This window comes from Callospermophilus lateralis, chromosome 14 (genome assembly GCF_048772815.1).
Source record: "Callospermophilus lateralis isolate mCalLat2 chromosome 14, mCalLat2.hap1, whole genome shotgun sequence".
Lineage (NCBI taxonomy): Eukaryota > Metazoa > Chordata > Mammalia > Rodentia > Sciuridae > Callospermophilus > Callospermophilus lateralis.
The window spans coordinates 87,919,415-87,926,438 of NC_135318.1; the positions used below are offsets into that span (position 1 = coordinate 87,919,415).

Below are 7,024 nucleotides of genomic sequence, written 5' to 3' on the forward strand. Positions count from 1 at the left end.
ATTGGAAAACTGACTCAGATAATGCCATCTGCCAAACTCCTAAAAACCAAAATTCTTGCTGATAGAATGAAACATTCCTTCCTGCTGGTTTGGATGTGTCCTTTAGGAATCACTGCTGCATTTAGTATACACAAATCATCAGAGTAGATCAGGTAACAAAACAAATATGTTTTAAAATAATAACATATTAATGGAAACAAACACAGGATAGAGTAACAACTGTGTTACTAAACAAGGTCAAGGACAATGGCAAACTATAGGTTCAAACTTTCCAAGCAAATAGTAATCAATGTAAATATTCCTGGGCTGCCTCAGCCCCGCCCAGGCACACAGCAGCAGAATGGTTTTGCAAGCATCCTCAGGAGGGCTGGAGCCTTCTTTGCAGGACGAGAGGGAGGTTGAGGCTGGATCCACTCATCATTGTTTTGGGAGAGGCTCCTTTTCCTCAGCACGAAGTTGGATTCTGTGTGAGGGTTCTTTGCATAAAATACGTTGGCCTGCGCTGGAATTCTCAGCTCTGGGGAGAGAGGGGTGTACAAAAAGAAGGTGGCACTCAGGAGGTGCTCCCTAGGATACCCCAACATCTGAGAGCCTGTGCCAGAAACAACCTGAGCCACACACCTGAGAGCTCTCCAATTCAGCACCAATACCAACAAAGACAGCCTCCACAGTCCTCCCTGAGGAAAAACTAGGCAGAGCACTTCAACAGACCTAATGTCTGTTCCTACCAAAGGTTTTGGACTCCAGAACATCCCAGGTCCTCTTGCATCTGCCAAAGCACTCCACTAGATTTACATCTGAAATCTCCCACAAAAGGTTCCTGTGCCGAAGATTCAGAACCCACAGGAGCCATCTTCATAGGTGGGTTTGGAGGGAAGCATTGGATGGTGAGTGCTCTGATGTCATCATGAAATTCCCATTCAAGATGAATACACTACTGGGAGGTGGGAGGGACTGGAAGAAAGGTTGGGTATGGTTGGAGGAAGACCTAAACAGGGTTGCGCCCTGGGCAATAGTACCTTGTTCCTGTTGGCTCCACTGTATCCTCATCCTCCAAGTACAGGTCCTCCTTCTCCTCTCTGTCTTTCCCTCTTCTACCTCTCTCCCAGCCTCGTTCTCTCTCTCCCTGTTTGGCAAGGACTGAGGAGCTCTCCACTGCCACACACTAAAGCGTTATGGACAGCCTCAGTGCACAACCAAAGAGAAAGCTATGAAACCCGGAGAAAAGGCCTAGGATTCCTCTTCTGAGTTATTTTCCTCAAGTATGGCCACAGTGAGGACAGGCTGACCAGCACGGATACCACATTAGAGCCATGCTTCTGCATTGGTGGAGCCCGCCTCCATGTGGGCCAGACTCCAAGAATGGAGGCCACATTCCAAATGCTGCCCTACTGAGAACAATGGTTCCAAAGACCAGCAAAGGGACTGCTTCCCTCCAACATGGTGTATGGTCCAGTGGTGCCATGACCCCAAGTGGGGGAATACAACAGCCCGCTTCTCCTTCCTCTGAACACGTGTTTCCTGTCGCCCTCCTCTAACCTAGAGCCTATCCTCCATCCCTTCTGGGTTGGATGTGGGGATCTCTGCTATGAATTTCTAAGGCTACAAAGGCCCCATACAGACTTCCTCTTCCATAGACTCTACTAACATAACAGTACATTCAGATAGGAGACAATTGATCCTAGAACTAATAGGGATGGTGGTCTTCAGCATACGTAGGCTGGGATAATGGCTGCTGTGGTGTTTGGCTAACAAAAACCAACCAACCAACCAACAAAAAAGCACTGGCATTATTATCAGATGAGCTCTGTGTCTCACGTGCTCAGCAAGCCCTCATCTGGCTTTAGTTAGGGGTCATAACCTGGCTATTGTGATCACTCCTTGGCAAGTGGGCTCAGATGCAGAAGACCATGGAATTTATGCAAAAATAGATGATTCAGGCTGTCTCCCAGGCTGTGTTTTCTTCCCAATTTCATCCTGTTACTGCTTGCTAGAATCCTGGCAATGCTCTGCCCAGGCAGTGGTTTTCTGATCACACAGAAGGCTTTCAATATTGCTGATTCAGTCCACAAAATGCCAGTTCCATCTTTAGCCCATGCATTCGCATGTTCCTCTGAAACCACTCCTATCCCAGACCATGAAGCATACTGCTCCTGGAAAGAGGCTTTCCTCCTCACTCCTCAATGATGTCAACTTTGGATGCCTGTTCATGTCCAGGGGAGGGCACCTGGTGGGGAGCCACAATATCCACTGGGGTATATCATTGGACCTCGAGACCTTCCACCAGCAGAAGTGCAGTTGGCTTTGTGCACGAACCCAACATACCTGTTGGAGTGTTCTTGGGGGTCAGAGACTACTCTTTGGTGCTAAGAGTTGACCTGAGTCCACATCCTGACCCTTGCTCTCTGCCACCTGATTGTCCCACTTACTTTGACGGTGAGAGATGATTTGGCCCAGCTCATATTCCTCCGGTTTCTCCTGATCAAGCAAGTGTAGCTCAAGGGCCCTGCGGATGATGACAGGAGCCCTATCGTGGCAGGTCACCTGGAGCAGCATGGGAGACAGGCCTTCAGGAAATGGGCCTTGAAGTGACTACTCAAGGACAGTGGGCAGGGGCATTCTGGAGGCACCTCCACTCTAAATACAAGGGCAACATCCATGACCCTACTACCTGAGGCTGACCTCCTGCTCATCGCGTGGGCTCTTCCCATAGGCTACTAGCCCAATCCTTGTACATAGGACTTCCTGGGCCTGCCATTGCTCTTTGTGGAGCTGACTCCTCTCAAAGTGAGAGGACCCCACTACCTGCATACAGATGCAATCTCATCCCAAAAGTTTGGAGGAATGGGACAATAGCCACCAAGATCCCAGGTCTGCCCGAGGATGCAGGCGGCATTGGGAATGGCCTAGGCACAAAACCTAGAGGCTTTGGTCTGGATTGCCAGGGCCAAAAACAGACCCAGGAACATGACCACACACAGGAGTGCTGAAAGATAGCCACGAGAGCTCGTGGCCTCCAGAGGCTCAGTGCTGGCTGGGGTGCAGGAGGGCACCTCATCCGGCAAGGGTGGTCATTGGGTTACCTGGACATTTGGTGTGCTTGCTCCACAACCATATCGACTCTGCAGAGAGACCCTCTCAGCTCCTTGTTCAAGGAACATGCAGAACCTCACACTGCTGCCCTCCTCCATAGAGGTCAGCATCCCATAGGGGAACCTGCAACCTAGGTCCTGTCCTATTCTCATCTGTCACCCATACCTGCCTCTGCTCTTCTGGACTGCATGCTGCCATCTGACACACAGACTCCCTCAGACATGGTGGTGGACAAGCTGCTGCTCTCCCTCATCTCAGCTCTAACCCTTCACACTGACCTCTCCCTTCTTGATTCCCATCTATCCTCCTGATCATCCAGAAGCTCCAATTTCAAGAGGGCATGAGTAGTTCATGGTATTGGACCAGTGTCTGTTCCCCACCCAGGTGTAAGCACCAGGGGACACCCCTGCTCCCAGGCTTACCAGGACAGTCTTGGCCAGCTTTGGACTTTGTGTTTCCAGGTGGACACGAATGAAGCAGGTGTCTCCCACCTTCTCGTGGGAAAGCGGCCTGGAGGACTTGCAGGTTGATTCTGAGAACTGTGGGAGATGGAACATCAGCTAACCCAGAAACAGAAAGCCACCCCAGCCTGTCAGTTGGCTCATTGGGCTTCTAGCACATATGTCCATGTGCTGAGGCTTCTTATTTCCTCAGGTGGGAGTGGAATGGCAGCACAAGTACAGCTTGAATAAGGTAGGTATTTACCTCCTTTCCCTTGACCTGGGGGCGTTTCCTCACGATGAAATATTTTATTCGTGGATTCATGGACATACACATGAGTGAGTGGTCAGGGACCTTGATTTCTGCAGAGCGAAGTGGAGAGAATTGTTAGGTGGCACTCAAGAATTATACCACAAAACACCCACAACCCCTGAGAGTCTCCGCCAGGGCGAACCTGCACCAGAATGGAGAGCCCTCCTATGCAGCTACAGTGCCACCAAAGACTCCCTCAGTGATTCTTCCCTGGAGAAGATGATGTACAGGATTCTAAACCAAAAGAGCACCTGACAATGGAAACAGCACCTTGGGCCCCAGAACTTCTCAGTGCAGGTTGGATCTGCCAAAGAGACACTGCTAGGCTTTGAATCAAGATTGGCAAAGGCTCCTGTGCTTAGGCCTTTCTCCCCAGTGCAGCCATGCTCACACATGGGCATTCAGGAAAGCATTGGATGATGGGTGAATTCATCCACTTGCCCTTGATGAATCCACTCATGGATGAATACGCGGAGAGGTGGTATCCATCAGAGTTGTGTTGGGCATGGACATGGGAGGACTTCAGCAGGATGGTGCCCTGGAGAACTCTACTGTTTTCTAGGTTCGCTCTCCTCCCCCTTGTTTCTCATCATGAGCTGTCTGCTTGGTACTTTTATTCTGGTTCCTGTTCTACTTCTGGCTCTTCTTTCTGTCCTGCATCATCTTGTAGTTCTTTCTGGGTCTTTTTCTTGTTCTTACATGATTCCTTCTTGTTCTTCTTCTTGTGTATCTCCCTCCACCCTTCCTTCTGTTCACCTCCTTCTTTTTCTTCTTCTTCCTCCTGCTCTTCATCGTGTGATCCTCTCCCCACTCAGGAGTGTCCTCTTTCTCCTCCTCCTCCTTCTCCTTCTTTCTCTGGCAATGGTGGGGCGTCCTCTGAAGAGTTCAAATCTATCACACTCTTCTGCCCAGATGCAGCCTCTGTTCAGAACCCCAAGATGAAATCAGTTCTCAATCAATGGCCAGGAGTGAAACCAAGACCAAAGACAAGTGACTTCCTTTCTTTGTCATTGTCACAGTCAGGAAGACTGAATAACAGACACCGCATTCTGGACAGGCTTCTACCTGTGGTAGTCAGCACCTCATCTGGACCAGGATTGCTACAATAGATTCCACCTCCATAAAGCTTCCCCAATGAAAACAAGGTTTCCAAAATCTAGGTGAGGGTCAGCATCACTGCCACCCTCCTGCCATAAGGCATAGATGCCATCACACCTAGTGGGTTCCAGGCCCCCGGTAGTCCTCCATTTTGATGTCTGTTACACACAAACCTCCCCTGGTCTGGAGCCTGCTCTCAACTGATGCTTGGGTTGAAAGTGTCTGTTTCTGAAATCACCTTCGTAGATTCTCAGTTTGGTAATTCCTTATTGACTGGCTTATTTTCGTACCAGGGATAAAACCAGAGGCACTTAAGCACTGAGACCATTCCCAGGCCTTTTGACTTGGGTAAAGGGTCTCCCTAAGTTTCTGAGGCTGTTTGGAAATCCCCATCCTCCTGCGCTGCCTCCCAAGTCCCTGAGATTCGCAGACACTGCCCCTTGCCCAGCTCCTTGCACCACTGTCTTCCTCATGTGTAAGACAGAGCCAACCCAAATGAGGCGGTGTGTGAAAATGGGAAAACTCACTTACGTGCCCAAAAGATGGTGGGTTCTATTGTGGACAGGCTGGGATGGTGGAGGCTAGGAGAGTAGGGCTACAAGAAAGGAAAGAGCACTGGCATTTTGGATAGCTCAGCATTGTGGCCTCTGTTCTTCAGATGCCCTTCTTTATTGCTGGAAGGAATAATAACCTGGCCATTCTGATACCTTCAGGAGATGGGCACCCAGGCACAGAGGACTTGGAATTGTTCCAAAAAGAACCCAAACAGGCTGTCCCCTGGCCTTGACTTCCTCTTCACTAGGTCCTGTTCCCAGTTGCTGCAATCCTGACATTCTTGTGAGTAGGCAGGACTTCTCATATCCTGGCCATGGATTGGGACCTGTGCTGCTTCCGTCCATAGCAATGCTGATCCAATCAGGACCCATGTTCTCCTCCTCTTCATTTGAAGGCATCACTATCAGTGAGCCATAAACCAAACTGATGATCGATTGAGCCTCTCTCTGCCTTGCCCCTCATCGATATTAGCTTTGCATTGCCAGACCAAGTCCAGGGGAGAACACATTTAGGGAGGTTCAGCAGCCCCCTGGGGCCTCATTGAGCACCTCCACCTTGGACACGCCCATCACTGCAGTTGGTTTCCTGCACCAGGCCCACCACACTTTGGTATTTTGAGGCCAAGGCCCACTTTCTCTTGGCTGTGAGTTATCCTGAACCCACTGTGGATCATTTCTCCCCACTGTCTGATTGTCCAACTTACTCTCATTCTCAGACATCATTGTCAGCAGCTCAAAGTTGTCCACATCCTCATGCTGCAACAAATTTTGTTCCAAGGCCTTGCGGATGAGGCTCGTCACCGTCTCCTGACAGGTCACCTGGATCAGGGTGGGACAAATGTCATCAGAGAATGGGTTTTAGAGGAGTTACCCAGAAGACTGTTGTCAAACATTCAGGAGAAATCTCAGCTACATAGACAAGGGCACAATCTTGTTATCCTGCTACCTGAGAGTGGCCTCCATATACCCCCTGGGTTCTTGCAATGTGCTACTAGAACAATCCTGGTACAAATATCAGCCTGTACCTGCCATCTCCCCTCCCCCTGGGGAGTCACATTCCACTCAGGTCAAAGGACCAAACTGCCTATGCACAGACACACTCTCAACTCACTGAGATGAGAGCAATGGGCCAGGGATCTGCGCACCAAGTGTGTTCTGGGATGCAGGCTGCCTTTCTGGGTGGAAGAGGCAGATGCACTGAAAATTTTGGTCCTGACTGCCACTACACAAAACAGACTCAGATACAAGAGTGTACACTTGAGTGCTTCATGACAGCCTGGAGAGGCCCTGGCCTCTGGAAGCTCAGTGCGGGTCTGGTTGTAATGAGGTACTTGACTCAGCACTGGCAGGCACTGGACATGTCTCCTCTGCAGCTGGACACATGCAGCATTAGCGTGTCTACTGCACATCCACAGAAATTCTGCCAAGAACCCCTTTAGCTCCGTATTCACATACATGCAAAGGCTGACATTCCGAAGCTTTGGCATGACCCCCCAGGTGATCCCAACCCCAAATTCCCACACCTA

At 50.0% G+C, this 7,024-nt stretch overlaps 1 long non-coding RNA gene across 1 annotated transcript; it reads right to left on the reverse strand.

The window, feature by feature from the left end:
- Nucleotides 1-3,536: 3,536 nt before the first annotated feature.
- Nucleotides 3,537-6,296, reverse strand: LOC143637876 (uncharacterized). Its single transcript, XR_013154508.1, has 3 exons — nt 6,203-6,296; nt 3,799-3,896; nt 3,537-3,632 (listed from the first exon to the last, which is right to left on the reverse strand). It is a non-coding gene; the product is annotated as an uncharacterized LOC143637876 (long non-coding RNA).
- Between the last annotated feature and the right edge of the window lie 728 nt (nt 6,297-7,024).